The following is a 16,439-nucleotide window of genomic DNA, read 5'->3' on the forward strand; positions in this document are numbered from 1 at the left end:
ATTTTATGTATCAACCTTTTGTGTGGAACCGTATCAAAAGCCTTTGAAAAGTCCATATACACAACATCCACTGCATTTCCTTGGTCCAGTCCGGAACTTGCTTCCTCATTAAAGCTGATCAGATTAGTTTGACAGGAACGGTCCCTCGTAAACCCATGTTGATACAGTTATATGAAAAAGTTTGGGCACCCCTATTAATCTTAAGCTTAATGTTTTATAAAAATTGGTGTTTTTGCAACAGCTATTTCAGTTTGATATATGTAATAACTGTTGGACACAGTAATGTTTCTGCCTTGAAATGAGGTTTATTGTACTAACAGAAAATGTGCAATCTGCATTCAAACAAAATGTGACAGGTGCATAAGTATGGGCACCCTTATCATTTTCTTGTTTTAAATACTCCTACCTAATTTTTACTGACTTACTAAAGCACTTTTTTTGGTTTTGTAACCTCATTGAGCTTTGAACTTCATAGCCAGGTGTATGCAATCATGAGAAAAGCTTCTTAAAGTGGCCACTTGCAAGTTGTTCTCCTGTTTGAATCTCTTCTGAAGAGTGGCATCATGGGCTCCTCAAAACAACTGTCAAATGATCTGAAAACAAAGATTATTCAACATAGTTGTTCAGGGGAAGGATACAAAAAGCTGTCTCAGAGATTTAACCTGTCAGTTTCCACTGTGAGGAACATAGTAAGGAAATGGAAGAACACAGGGACAGTTCTTGTTAAGGCCAGAAGTGGCAGGCCAAGAAAAACATCAGAAAGGCAGAGAAGAAGAATGGTGAGATCAGTCAAGGACAATCCTCAGACCACCTCCAGAGAGCTGCAGCATCAACTTGCTGCAGATGGTGTCACTGTGCATCGGTCAACTATACAACACACTTTGCACAAGGAGAAGCTGTATGGGAGAGTGATGCGAAAGAAGCCGTTTCTGCAAGCACTCCACAAACAGAGTCGGCTGAGGTATGCAAAAGCACATTTGGAGAAGCCAATTTTTTTTTGGAAGAAGGTCCTGTGGACTGATGAAACCAAGATTGAGTTGTTTGGTCATACAAAAAGGCGTTATGCATGGCGGCAAAAAAACACAGCATTCCAAGAAAAACACTTGCTGCCCACAGTAAAATTTGGTGGAGGTTCCATCATGCTTTGGGGCTGTGTGGCCAATGCCGGCACCGGGAATCTTGTTAAAGTTGAGGGACGCATGGATTCCACTCAGTATCAGCAGATTCTTGACAATAATGTTCAAGAATAAGTGAGAAAGTTGAAGTTACGCAGGGGATGGATCTTTCAGCAAGACAATGATCCAAAACACCGCTCCAAATCTACTCAGGCATTCATGCAGAGGAACAATTACAATGTTCTGGAATGGCCATCCCAGTCCCCAGACCTGAATATCATTGAACATCTGTGGGATCATTTGAAGAGGGCTGTCCATGCTCGGCGACCATCAAACTTAACTGAACTGGAATTGTTTTGTAAAGAGGAATGGTCAAAAATACCTTCATCCAGGATCCAGGAAATCATTAAAAGCTACAGGAAGTGACTAGAGGCTGTTATTTTTGCAAAAGGAGGCTCTACTAAATATTAATGTCACTTTTCTGGTGAGGAGCCCATCCTTATGCACCTGTCAAATTTTGTTTGAATGCAGATTGCGCATTTTCTGTTAGTACAATAAACCTCATTTCAAGGCAGAAACATTACTGTGTCCAACAGTTATTACATATATCAAAATGAAATAGCTGTTGCAAAAACACCAATTTTTATAAAACATTAAGCTTAAGATTAATAGGGGTGCCCAAACTTTTTCATATAACTGTATTGGGTCATGAGGTTATTCTTCTTCAGATACTCTAGTATAGCATCTCTTAGGAAACCCTCCAGGATTTTACCCACAGTAGAGGTTACGTTTACTGGCCTATAATTTCCAAGTTCGGTTTTTGTCCCCTTTTTGAATATTGGCACCACATTTGCTATTCGCCAGTCCTGTGTTACAGATCCTGTTATTATGGAATCATTAAAGATTCAAAATAATGGTCTATCTATGATGTTACTTAATTCCTGCAGTACTCACGGGTGTATCCCAACTTTAGTGATTTTTAGACGCCGCCGTACTTCCTGCTGAGTTAAGCAAGTGACATTTAATGGAGAATTTTTGTTATCACTGATCATGTTTTCTGTCATGCGATTTTCTTGTGTAAATACTGTTGAAAAAAAATCATTTAGCATATTGGCTTTTTCCTCATCCTCATCCACCATTTCACCCAGACTATTTTCAGGGGGGCCAACACTATCATTTTTTAGTTTTTTACTATTTATGTAGTTAAAGAATATTTTGGGATTATTTTTACTTTCTCTGGCAATGAGTCTCTCTGTCTCAATCTTTGCTGCCTTGATTTGGTTTTTACAGAATATATTTAATTTTCTGTATTTATTTAATGCCTCATCACTACCTACTTGCTTTAGTTCTCTAAATACTTTTTTTTTGTCACTTATTGCACCCCTTACAGCTTTATTTAGGCATAGTGGTTTCCTCCTATTTCTAGCATGTTTATTCCCATAGGGTATATATTGTGCACAGGTCCTATTCAGGATGCTAATAAATGTCTTCCATTTGCTTTGTGTAGTTTTATGTCTCAGGATATCGTCCCAGTTTATTGCACTAAGATCATCTCTCAATGGTTGGAAATTTGCCTTCCTGAAGTTTAGCGTCCTTGTAACCCCTCTACTACACATCTTATTAAAGGATACATGAAAACTTATTATTTTGTAATCGCCATTACCCAAGTGACCCCCAACTCGTATATTTGATATGAGGTCTGGCCTGTTGGTTAATATTAGGTCTAGCAGTGCCCCCCTTCTTGTTGGGTCCTTAACCAGTTGTGAAAGGTAATTGTCTCTCAAAGTTGTCAAAAACCTATTACCTTTGCTTGAACTACAGGTTTCTGTTCCCCAATGTATTTCAGGGTAGTTGAAGTCCCCCATAATAATGACTTCTCCTTGAGTCGCTGCTTCATCTATTTGCTTTATGAGGATATTCCCCGCTGCTTCCATTATTTTTGGAGACTTATAACAAACCCCTATCAGTAATTTATTATTTTTTCCCCATCCCATTATGTCCACCCACAGGGACTCTACATTTTCATTAGATTCACATATATTCTCACGCAAGATGGGTTTTAAGGATGATTTTACATATAAACACCCCCCCTCTCGCTTGTTTGTGTGGTCATTTCTGATCAGACTATAGCCCTGTAAATTAACTGCCCAGTCATGGCTCTCGTCGAGCCATGTCTCAGATATCCCCACTATGTCATAATTATTTTCAAACAAAATGAATTCTAATTCCTCCATTTTGTTGGTGAGGCTTCTGGCATTAGTGTACATGCATTTTATGTATCTCTCTGTACCTCTCTTCCTTCCTACTATATTGACTGTTCTAACCCCACCCCCAATTTCTTTATTTGTGCCCAGGTCACTATCTGCACTATCTTCCCCACCTATAAAATAAATACCCTCCCCCCCAATCCCTAGTTTAAACACTCCTCCAACCTTCTAGCCATTTTCTCCCCCAGCCCAGCTGCACCCTCCTCATTGAGGTGCAGCCTGTCCCTAGCGTAGAATCTGTAGCCAACTGAGAAGTCAGCCCAGTTCTCCAGGAACCCAAACCCCTCCTTCCTACACCAGTTCCTGAGCCACTTATTTATCTCCCTAATCTCCCGTTGCCTCTCTGGCGTGGCACGTGGTACTGGTAGTATTTCAGAGAATACCACCTTGGAGGTCCTTGCTTTAAGCTTGCAGCCTAATTCCCTGAAGTCATCTTTAAGGACCTTCCACCTACCTCTAACTTTGTCATTTGTGCCAATGTGCACCATGACTGCTGGGTCCTCACCAGCCCCTCCCAGTAATCTGTCAACCTGATCAGCGATGTGCCGGACTCGAGTGCCAGGTAGGCAGCACACTGTTCGAAGATCCCTGTCTTTGTGACAGATTGCCCTATCGGTTCGCCTAATAATTGAGTTCCCCAGCACCTGCCTGGCCTGCCCTGCTCTCCTATTTCCCCCCTTACTGGAGCTGACACTCCTCAGGCTTTCAGAGGACATGCCTTGCTGCAGCAGTGCTACCCCTGTGCCGACACCCCCCTCATCTGCCAACTTTGCAAACTTATTGGGGTGTGCCAGATCAGGACTAGCTTCCCTATCACTCTTCCCTCTACCCCCTTCTAACTGTCACCCAGCTAGCTGCCTCACTGTCCTGCAGCTCCCTACTACCACATCTACCCCAGTGAGCAGCTGCTCAGTGAGCAACAGACTCCTTTCCATATTGTCAATGGATCTCAGTGTTGCCAGCTGCTCATTTAGATCCAGTACCTGGGCTTCCAAATGCACAACGTGCACATATCTCGCACAGCAGTATACATCCACGACCGGCTGTTCAAGGTTTGCATACATGTGGCAAAATGTACATTGTATAGCATTGTCAATAATGAAGCTGATTTCCTAATGGGAATTGCACTAGACAGAAATGTTAAGTAAAAAGAAATGTAAGAATTAATAAAATACAGACAGCAATTCAGTCCAAATTCCTCCCTTCCAAACTCCCTGAATCCAAGTCACTGAAAAACAAGTCACACACTTACTCCCATTTGCACTTACACTCTGGTCACACTCAGCTCGTTCACACTCGCTAAGGCAGAAGATTTAAAGAGGTTTTTTTTTCCCTTTTAGCAGCAATCCACCCTACAGCTCAATGTACTACCAAATAGACACACTTACGCGCAATTGCAATGCTATAACGTTTTGCCACGCTAAATGCACTTCAGCACAGAAATCATCAAGATCCACTGCTGGCAGCTTCCTTTGAATTGCAATCATGTCCCAGATGTGCTCGATGGGAGACAAGTCTGAAGACATTGTAGGCCATGATAGCACATTTAGGCCACACAGACTGCTCACAATAGCACAAGCAACATGTGACCTGGTGTCATCGTGCTGAAATTAACTCATTAATAACATGCCAAAGTGTGTAAGAGTGTGTATTTCTGCGTGTGGTGCTCCTACTCAATAATGAATAAATCGAGTGTTTGGGACTACAGGAGACAGCAGAGTACTGTGCTCCACTATTTATTCATGTGACGCGCCCCCTGGGCCGTGGGGTACTCGGTAGCCAGGCCGGTCGGTGCTGGGGAATGTCACAGTGGCAGTGGCCTGCTCCGTGACCCAGGGCGGTCAGTAACAAGGGGATATTTAAAGGGGAATTAAAGTTCTTATATACAGTTCGTGATGCCACCTGTGGTATGCGGCTAAAGGAAGCCACTGCTGCAGAGCAGGTCCTCTGGAACTGTTGTTAATGCAGCAAAGTTGGTTTAGCTCTCCACAGGTAGAGCTTAGCTCCAGGGCAGTGTAGACGTTGCTGTTAAGGTGTAGTGCAGAGGATGGCGCAGTTAATAATCAGTCCAGATCTTAATGGCGGTTTCCTCTTATCTTTACTTGCGGTGGTTAGGCAGACCGGTAGTAGAGGTCCGAGTGGCCTGGAAGCAAGTTGGGGGATCCACCTAGCCAGGTGGAGTTGTAGGCCTTCCCTTTGCGCTACCTCTTTGGCCCTGCTGCGTATAGCTATGCTGCGGCCCTCGTCCCTGAGTAAAATGTGTTTGTGCTCACCCGTACGGCAGGCAGATAGGGCCTTCCTGGAGTGTCGCTCCCACGTGGCGGTGCTGGGTCCTATCATGCTGCTGAGCCTCCGGGCATCTGATGGGGCCAGTCTCCTGCCCTCCGATTTCTGCTGCTGGGCCTTCGGTGCCCCACAACCTCGGACTCCGGTGTCCGGTTCTTCTGCGCTTCCCTCTGGGGTGAACTGCCGTGCAGCTCCACTCCCTAGGTCTTTTCTCATCGACATCCTGACTTCAACTCCTGTCTGTTCTCCTCACACTAACTAACCCCGCCTCCAGATCCCAGTTGCTAAGGGGAGGAGCTCCCCTTGCTGGTCTGGAGCCAGGAAAGTGTTGCATGCTAGCAAAACCTGATTAGGGGACCCCTCCTTGCTTCCAGGCATGGCATCACCCCCTTGTGAGGGAGGCAATGCCACTGTGGCAACCGGACTCCTGGGGTGCCACATTCCCCACTAGTTAACTTCAGTACTCCCGGACTGAGGATACCTTTTAAAATGAACAATTAACAATAACAATTCACATTACAACCAGTTTACAAAATTTCAAAAAGCAAAAACTACGTAGTACATTTGTTGTCACTGACCTACCCTGGTCCCTAGTGTCTACCCCTGGTGTGGTGGGTTCAGTGTGAACTACACTACAGGTAGTCTGAGGTAACACCGGTAGGCTGGGTAATCTCCTACGAATTCTTTGACTCACCCTGGGTACGACAGGTTCACTGCTAGCAGAGGGTAGATTCTCCTGATCTGCTGCTGATGAAGCATCTGTCTCTGGGGCCGACTGGTCTTCCAGATGTTCTGGAGCCTCTGCAGCTTCCGGTGAGGCCGCTTGGAGAAAGGTCAGGACAGGTACCACAATTGCTCTGTTCACCTGCGTCCAAGACCGGGGAAATGCTCCAAGGACTGTCTGAATCGTTTCTTCCACCTCTCCGGTGGGCTGAGGGCTGTCTTGGTCTTCTTCTCTGTGTTTCAACTGTTCAGGACATATCTTCAAGTGGTCTCTTGAGACTGCCGCTGAAGTTTCCCCTCCATATTTGCTGATGAGGCACACCTTGGTGTTATCGTAATTTGAGGGTAGTATGGTGTATGGCTCAACCTCCCACTGGTCATCTAATTTATGGACTCGCCTTTTCCTCTTAAGTACCTGTTCTCCAGGTGATAAAGGAACAGCAGGTGCGTGCTGATTATAAGTTTTCTCCTGCTTCTGTCTCGCCTGGGACAAACTTCTCTCCACACATTCTTGCACCTTGTGGTATTGTTGCTGCCGCTTTGTATCCCAATCTGCATCTGGTGATGTCACCTCTGGTGTTAAAACTTCCATGTCTAAGTCAATGGGTAGCTTACGAGGTCTTGCTCTCATCAGGTAAGCGGGTGTACAGTTGGTGGAGTTCACTGGGATGTGGTTATATAGGTCCACCAAATCTGGTAACTTCTCTGGCCACAGGCTACGTTCTTCAAGGGGCAACGTCTTCAACAGGTCTATTACCACCTGGTTCATCTTCTCACACAACGCGTTGGTCTGGAGATGGTACGGCGTCGTCCTTATTTTCTTGCAGCTGTACAAGTTACAGAATTCCTGGAACACTTCTGCTTCAAAGGCTGGACCTTGGTCGGTAAGCACCAGTTCAGGGTAACCGTGCGGGCGACAAAAGTGCTGTTGGAATGCTTTGGCTGCCATCTGGTCTTTCACTGGCACTACTACCAAGACCCTGGAGTAGTGGTCTACTATGGTGAGAGTGTAGATATAGCCTGACCGGCTTGGGGCTAGCTTCATGTGATCCAAGGCTACCAGTTCAAGTGGTTGTTTGGTGATTATGGGCTGCAGGGGAGCCCTCTGGCTATCACGGTCTTTTCGTCTCAGGTTGCATGGACCACATTCTCGACACCATCTCTCGATTGCTTTCCTCATGCCAACCCAGTAGAATCGCTCACGTAGCAGGACTTCCAACTTCTTCCACACGAAGTGTATTGCTCCATCGTGGTACGCTTCTAAGACCATTGGCGCATCCCGCCTCGGGACTACCACCTGCCAGACCAGTTCGTGTGTCCGGGAGTTGATACTTCTTCTACACAGCTTTCCCTCGTAGATGAACAGGTTGCCCTTCTCCTTCCACAACTATTGGGTCTCCTGTGGAGCATCTGGATCAGGGTGTGAGTCAGCTTGTGTCAGCAACTCCTTTACCAGGCGGACAGCTGGGTCGCTATCCTGCATCTCTGCCCATCCATAATGGGGCAATGGGTTGAACGTGGCCTCTCTGTTGGCGGAGCGCTTGTCCTTCACACAGTGGGAGCACTGGGTCACCCTGTGATGATGGAAAGCGGGTAGCTCTATCTCCTCCAGCTCTTCCGTGTCCCCCCCCCAATCTGGCAAGTTGGGCATCCTGGACAGCGCATCAGCATTTGTGTTTTTATGCCCCGCCCGGTACTTGATGGTAAACTCATAGTTAGACAGTCAGGCCATCCATCGTTGCTCTATGGCACCAAGCTTCGCAGTCTCCAGGTGCGTCAGCGGTTGTTGTCCGTGAAGACTGTAAATCTTTAGGAGGCAAGGTAGTGTTTGAAGCGCTCTGTTACAGCCCAGACTATGGCTAGAAACTCCAACTTAAAGGAACTATAGTTGTCGGGGTTCCTTTCCATGGGCCGGAGCATCCTGTTGGCTTAGGCAATCACTCTCTCTCTGCCCTGCTGTGCCTGGGACAGCACCGCTCCTAATCCCACGTTGCTGGCATCCGTATAGAGTGTAAAGGGTTGGCCATAGTCGGGGTAGGCCAGGACTTTGTCTCCAGTAAGAGACATTTTCAGTCGAGTGAAAGATTTGTCTTCTGGTTTACCCCATTTGAACGGAGGTTTCGGGTTCTTGGCCTTCTTGGACTGGCCCACTAAGAGGTCCTGCATGGGTGCCGCTATCTTGGTGAAACCGTTGATGGATCTCCTGTAGTAGCCTACCAGCCCGAGGAACTGCCGCACTTCCTTGATAGTGGAGGGTCTTGGCCAGTCCTTGATCACGGTGACTTTTTCAGGGTCTGGTGCTACACCTTCGGCGCTTACCTCATGACCCAAGGTGCTTCAACAGGTGGCACTTGGGCGGCTTTACCTTCAGGCCAAAACCAGAAAGGGCTTCGAACACCTCGGCCAGGTGCTCCAGGTGGTCTTCATATGTCTTTGAGTAGACGATTACTTTGTTTAGGTACAGCAGGACAGTTTCGAAGTTTTTGTGTCCTAGGAAACACTCCATTAACTGCTGAAAGGATCTGGGGCGTTGCAGTTCCCGAATGGCATGCAGTTGAACTCGCTGAGGCCCATTGGCGTTGTAAACGCGTTCTTTTCGCTGTCCGCCTCTGCCACAGGAATCGGCCAGTACCCACTGGTGAGATCCAAAGTGGAGAAATAGTTAGCTGATCTCAATGCTGCTAATGATTCCTCAATTCTGGGTAATGGGTAGGCGTCCTTATGTGTAATGCGATTAATCTGCCTGTAATCAACACACATCCTCATTGTACCATCTTTCTTTCTAACGAGAACTAATGGAGCTGCCCAGGGGCTACAACTATCTCTGATCACCCCAGCCTCCTTCATCTCCCGTAACATTCCTTTGGCACATTGATAGTGAGCTGGGGGTACAGGCTGGTACCTCTCTTTAATGGGCGGATGATCTCCTGTGGGAATATGATGTTGGACCCCTTTTACCTGCCCAACGTCTAGTGGGTGTGTAACATACCTGGCGGCGTCCTTGCATGGTGGTCCATCTCCCACTGTGCAAGAGCGTGCACTTGATCTCCAGTCCAGAATGTCTCTCTGGCTTCCCTCCTTGCTGTCTGTTTGTCTGTTTTGGCTGCATAGGGCGACGCCCGCTGAACTTCCTGTTTCTTGTACCTGCTGCAGACACGCCCCTGTTGCACCTTCAGCCTATTGCTGTCCATCTTTGGGTATTTATACCACCTTCTTCCTCAAGATGGCGCCTGAGCATTGTGTCCTGTCAGTCGGCTTTTTGTCTCTGACATGCCAGGTCCTATCCTGTTTTCCAGTTCTGTGTCTGAACTGTGGTCTGTTCTTGTGAACACGCTTCTTGCCTGTTCTTTCGCCTTCTAGGGGCCGTATTCCTAGATCTGCCTGTCTCTGCCTTGCGGTATCTGTTCCCGTCTGAACAGAGTCCTGTTTGTGTCTCTGCCTTGCGGTATCTGTTCCCGTCTGAACAGAGTCCTGTTTGTGTTCCTGCCTTGCGGTATCTGTTCCTGTCTGAACTGAGTCCTGTCTATTTCTCCTGTCTTGCAGTATAAGTTCCCGTGTCTGAACTGAGTCCTGTCTATGTCTCCTGCCTTGCGGTATCAGTTCCCGTGTCTGAACTGAGTCCTGTCTGTGTACTCTTGCCTGCTGCCTTTCCTGGAGGCTGTATTTCCAGGCCTGTCTGAACACGCTCCGAGCCTGTTCCTCCCGCCTTCTAGGGGCCGATTACCTAGATCCGTTCCTGTATCTTGTCTGTCCTGTCTGAACACGCTCCTTGCCTGTTCGTCCCGCCTCTCTGGGGGTCGTATTCCCAGACCCGCTCCTGTATCCCGCTGCAGTGTCGGTCTCTTCCGTACACTCAGTTCCAGTCTGAACTCTCTCCTATCCTTTACCTGTTTTGCCTCTATGTCCGTTCCTTTCCTTTTTCTGCAGAGTCTGTACTCGTACCTAACTCCTGCTTGTTGTCTCTGTACTCCCGTTTGTGAGTTTGTGGTCCACTTGCTACTTCACTGCAAATACCCTGTGGGTATCTGGCTCTGCCTTTCCCTTCCTGTCTGTTCCGTGTGAACAGAGCCCTGTCCGTCCTGCTCTGACTCCTTGCTCACTGCTCCGGCAGCCTTGCTCCGCTCTGACCCTTTTGCTCACTGCTCCGGCAGCCTTGCTCCGCTCTGACCCTTTTGCTCACTGCTCCGGCAGTCCTGTCCTGCCCTGCTTCTGCCCGCTGCTCCGGCAGTCCTGTCCTGCCCTGCTTCTGCCCGCTGCTCCGGCAGTCCTGTCCTGCCCTGCTTCTGCCCGCTGCTCCGGCAGTCCTGTCCTGCCCTGCTTCTGCCCGCTGCTCCGGCAGTCCTGTCCTGCCCTGCTTCTGCCTGCTGCTCTGGCAGTCCTGTCCTGCCCTGCTTCTGCCCGCTGCTCCGGCAGTCCTGTCCTGCCCTGCTTCTGCCCGCTGCTCCGGCAGTCCTGTCCTGCCCTGCTTCTGCCCGCTGCTCCGGCAGTCCTGTCCTGCCCTGCTTCTGCCCGCTGCTCCGGCAGTCCTGTCCTGCCCTGCTTGTGCTCGCTGCTCCTGCAGCCCCGTCCTGCTCTGTTCTTGCCCACAGCTTCGGGCGTTCCCTCTCTGCTGTGGTTGTCTACCGCATCTGCGGTTCTGTGACCCAGTCTGTACTGGGTCTTAACCTTTCTGTGCTCCAACCCGCCCTTTCGGCCAGTACCTCCCTGCCTGCATACTCGCCTGTATCCACCCATCTGCATACCTGCCGTGTTTGCTTACATCCACCAGTCTGTGCCAGCCTAACCTGCCTGTTCCAGTAATCCCAGTGTGGGTCAACCCCCGTGTCCGGAGTTTGACCTGGAGTAGCACCTGGTCCCTCTGCCCGGTTTCTCCCTGGTGCACTGGCGTCGTATGCCGTCGTGCCACCTTGGTCGGATCGGCCAGATACTTAGTCACGCCCCTCCAGGCACTCTCCGGTCCATGGTCCAGTGGAACCACAACACCCGCACACGCCAGTCAGTCCGGGCGTGTGCATAACAGGGTGTTTGCTGAAGACTCGCTCATATTCTTGGACCACCTGGTATACTCCATGCTTTTGGTGCAAAGGGGTGGAGTCAGTGCCTACTTGTAGCTTCTGACACCAATCATCCATCTGCCCCTTGGAGCCATTATCCTCCACCGGTTTGGATGGAGGCAAGGGTTCCACTGCCTTTATTGCATTGTTACTGACAGTGAACAGCTTAGCAAGGGTAGCATACCGGGGTAAATGGACCTCTTTCTCCCCACAATTCAGGATGCGTATCGGTACTCTCCCCTTGCGGACATCGACTAGCCACCTGGCTGTCAAGATGGTGGGCCTACTATCAGAGTACACAGGTTCTACCAGGGCCTGATAATCTTAACCCCTGAGACCTATTGCTGCCCGACACCATATTAACATTTCACTCCTAGGGGGCATTGAAATGAGGAATGGATCACTCATCCTGACACTGTCAACTTCTCCACCAGACAGCTCTACCTGTTGTCTTTTCATCAGGGCTCTGATCTCCTTCTGCAGAACTCGCTGCTGACTGGAACTGGCAGTCTCTGCGACCTGCTGCAATAAAAGAATAATTTCCCCAAGACAATTCTCTATCACATTGGTGCCTATAGTTATCATAGGATGACTTTCTCGGTGATCAATATCAACAATAATCATTCCTTGTGATGGCTGTTCTACTCGGCCAACTTTTATGGTCACCTCTTTATACCCCACCTGAGGCAAGGGCTGACCATTGCTGGCATAGATACTAAGATGTTCATCTGGACGCTGGGTAATGTCTGAATCAGTGCAGTATTGTTTATAAAGGATATATGGCATCGTTGTCACCTGGGACCCAGTGTCCAGCAGTGCATTCATCAGGATGCCATCAAGCACGACAGGTAGGTTGTCTTACTCCTGGGGGTTGGCCCTCTGCCCCAGGGGTTGCTCGTTTAAATTACAGAATCTTGCGTAGTGCCCCACCTTTTGACAGCGGCGGCAGATGGGTTGTCCGTCCTGGTCGTAGCAATCGCTGTTCCTACCTCTGGTCAGTGGAATTCTTCTCTGTCGTCGCCACAGGACGTCATCTGGACTGGAAGCCAGCTGGATCTTTTCCTTTGGAGACACTTCCATGGCCTGCACGGTTTTAGTTAGTGTAGCCACACTTTTGGTCAGCTGTTGGACCTGAAGGCGTAGGTCTGCAGACAGGTCATTTTCTAGTGTCTGCACGTCAGCCTCCACAGGTGCTGGTGGAAAGGACACCACCTCCTGGTGGTATGTGATAGCTGGACGCCGGAGGGATGCAGTGCCACCTGGGGTTGGTTCTCGCAGCACCCGGATGGCTCGTTCTTTAAATTGCGCAAAGTCCAGATCAGGGTTTTGCAGAGCCATAATGGCAGCTGTGTCCGGTGAGCGTTAGACAGGAGCCCCTCAATAAACTGCTCAGTTAGCAATCTGTCCTCGTCTTGCACACTTTCGGGTTTTACCTGTTTAATGGCCCTCAGCGCCTCCTGCAGGTTTAGAGCATAGTCTCGTACACTGTCCTGCACCCTCTGTTTGAACCTGTAGAACTTCATTTTAATTTCTGCTGTGGTGTGGGTGTCAAAAGTATCCTTCAACCGTGCCAGTATTTCCTTAACAGTGCCTTTGTCCCTGCCCGGCCAGGACTTCACCTCTCTCTGGGCAGCACCGATTAGCTGTCCTATGAGGATGCTGACTTTTTGCTCCTCATACAGGGGGTACACTTTAAACAAACAGCGCAGTCTCTCCTCAAAGTCGTTCAGGGTGTGCGACTCCCCTGAATACTGGGGCAACCACGCCGCCCCTGGTATATACAGCATCGATAACGGTATTACAGTGGCGGCGGCCGTGGCTGAATCCTCCCCTCGGGTGGGCATCCTCCTCCCCCCTAGTGAACCGCAGCCAGGTCCTGGGCGTCTGCTGACGTACCAGTATGCTGCTCTGCAGGCGGAAGGATCTCTTACCCGGCGGTTCCGGATCGGGGCCTCCTGCGTCCCCTCGGCTGACGGCAAATGACGTGATAACACAGTTCAGTACAGTCTATTGCACACAGGACCCGGTTATACCGGGCTTCGTGAATCCTGTTCGTGACGCCAAGTTGACGCGCCTCCTGGGCCGTGGGGTACTCGGTAGCCGGGCTGGTCGGTACTGGGGGATGTCACAGTGGCAGTGGCCCGCTCCGTGACCCAGGGCGGTCAGTAAAAAGGGGATATTTACAGGGGAATTAAAGTTCTTATATACAGTTCGTGACGCCACCGGGGGTATGCGGCTAAAGGAAGCCGCCGCTGCAGAGCAGGTCCTCTGGAGCTGTTGTTTATGCAGCAGAGTTGGTTTAGCTCTCCACAGGTAGAGCTTAGCTCCAGGGCAGTGTAGACGTTGCTGTTAAGGTGTAGTGCAGAGGATGGCGCAGTTAATAATCAGTCCACAACTTAATGCCGGTTTCCTCTTATCTTTACTTGCGGTGGTTAGGCAGACCGGGGCATGGGTACTAGCTGGTAGTAGAGGTCCGGGCGGCCTGGAAGCAAGTTGGGGAATCCACCTAGCCAGGTGGAGTTATAGGCCTTCCCTTTGCGCTACCTCTTTGGCCCTGCTGCGTATAGCTATGCTGGTGCCTTCGTCCCTGAGTAAAACGTCTTTGTGCTCACCCGTACAGCAGGCAGCTCGGGCCTTCCTGGAGTGTCGCTCCCACGTGGCGGTGCTGGGTCCTTCGTGCTGCTGAGCCTCCGGGCGTCTGATGGGGCCAGGAGACCTGCAGTCTCCTGCCCTCCGGTTTCTGCTGCTGGGCCTTCGGTGCCCCACAACCTCGGACTCCGGTGTCTGGTTTTTCTGCGCTTCCCTCTGGGGTGTACTGCCGTGCAGCTCCACTTCCTAGGTCTTTCCTCATCGACGTCCTGACTTCAACTCCTGTCTGTTCTCCTCACACTAACTAACCCTGCCTCCAGATCTCAGTTGCTAAGGGGAGGAGCTCCCCTTGCTGGTCTGGAGCCAGGAAAGTGTTGCATGCTAGCAAAACCTGATTAGGGGACCCCTCCTTGCTTCCAGGCATGGCATCACCCCCTTGTGAGGGAGGCAATGGCACTGTGGCAACCGGACTCCTGGGGTGCCACACATGTCCCATACACAATTACATTTTTTCCCAGACTTGACCAGCTACAGTGCCCCAGCTAGGAAATGCCCCAATAAACAGTGACTCCAGAATAGTGTTCCCATACACAGAGCCCTTACCACAAATTGCCCCCTTATACAGGGCCACAGTCATAATAACCCTATCAATAATAGTTTGACGCTGTAGTAATGTATTTCTGTCCTTTGGGGTGCACTCTGGAAAAGCATAGCTAGTGGCAGGCTTTAGGAGCAGCAGAACTGCGAAGACCTGTCAGACAGCGGAACTTATTCTGTTAACCCTGCTGTTCTGTTCGGTCAAAAATGACTGAATTTGAAATTTGATATTTATTAAAATATTCATTATGCGGTTCTGAAACTTCTGGTTAATTGACTTTTCCTCATTTGAGGGGTTCTTACTATGGGTATTTTTTTTGTTTGTTTACTTTTTGCTCCACTTTTTTTTCACATTTGTACTGTTCGGTCAAAAATGTCTGATAGCCTTTTATACTAATCTCCAGCCTATTTTGAATAAAATAAAGGAGTTATAATCTCATTTTGGACTATATATTGCATCTACTACTATTTATCAATTTATCTAGGTCCTTTTGGTCCGTGCATATTTACACATACATACTGTACATTTTCAAATTACAATACAGCAGATGGATTCGATTCCAGTAAAGTTATGTGCAAAGTGTTTTCGCTGTATCTTATTTACCCTGCTGTTCGTATAGAAATAGTTCAATTCAGTTGTCAACATTTCACATTGTAAATTAAAAGATTTTCTTATTTTCCTTGTGTTAGCTGGTTCTATTACTGTGTTGGGAAAATCACTGGTTAACCCATATATCGAAGAAAGAAAAGTAACACCCAGAGATGATGAAGAGGCAGCCATTGTTCACAGGATCCAACAGCATGCTAAAGAAAGTGAACTAACGGCTTCCACCGACACTGCTACAATACCCACGGCCTCCACCAGCAACGCAACCAACCTAAAACGGAAATGATGCGCCTTCTTCCAACATCAAGTAATCACAAAACAAATGTGATATGTCGCAGTTGTGCAAAGTACTTTCGCAAAATACATGTAAATTATACTTGTGACAAATGCAAACAGTAAATTTAGCACAGTGAACCTTATTTACCATTTTATATAGAAAAAAATGAACTTTTTTTTTTTTTTTTAATATATTTACATACAGTTTGATGTTATTAGTTATAGCTTACAGTTATATAAAGAATATTTTTTTATGTGCAAATGTGCAATATGCATGAATATTGCAATAAGGCCATGTAACATTTTTTGATACAATAAACAATAAAAATTAAGTTTTTTATTTCATTTTTCATTTGTTTATGAACAACCATGTTCACATACAGTATAAAAATGCAAGAGGTATTCAAATAAAACACTTAAATTAGCTAAAAATCAACACTTTAATAGATCCGGTCAAAAATGACCGGAACATTATAAGTGCATAGACCTGAACAGAACAGCAGGGTTAACCCCTTCACCCCCAGCCCGTTTTCACCGTCCTGACAAGGCCAATTTTTTCAATTCTGACTAGTGTCACTTTATGAGGTTACAACTCTGGAACGCTTCAACGAATCACAGTGGTTCTGAGATTCTTTTTTTGTGACATGTACTTCATGTTAGTGGTAAATTTTGGTGGATATGATTTGTGTTTACTTGTGAAAATATCAAAAATGACCAAAAAAAATAAAAAATTTTGCATTTTTAAAATTTTAACCCCTTTACCCCCGAGGGTGGTTTGCACGTTAATGACCAGGCCAATTTTTACAATTCTGACCACTGTCACTTTATGAGGTAATTACTCTGAAACGCTTCAATGGATCCCACTGATTCTGAGAATGTTTTTTCATGATATATTGTACTTCATGATAGTGGTAAAATTTCTTCG

General features: G+C 47.8%; 1 long non-coding RNA gene across 1 annotated transcript in view; it reads left to right on the forward strand.

Annotated features, from left to right (window-relative positions):
- The window catches only part of LOC141172063 (uncharacterized), a 71,048-nt gene extending 55,510 nt beyond the window's left edge, over positions 1-15,538 (forward strand). The window contains exon 3 of the long non-coding RNA XR_012252409.1: positions 15,322-15,538. This is a non-coding gene — a long non-coding RNA (uncharacterized lncRNA). The remainder of the gene's footprint in view (positions 1-15,321) is intronic.
- The last annotated feature ends 901 nt before the right edge of the window (positions 15,539-16,439 follow it).

This window comes from Phyllobates terribilis, unplaced genomic scaffold (assembly GCF_046119375.1).
Source record: "Phyllobates terribilis strain yellow unplaced genomic scaffold, ASM4611937v1 Scaffold_1__5_contigs__length_1240528914, whole genome shotgun sequence".
NCBI classification, from domain to species: domain Eukaryota; kingdom Metazoa; phylum Chordata; class Amphibia; order Anura; family Dendrobatidae; genus Phyllobates; species Phyllobates terribilis.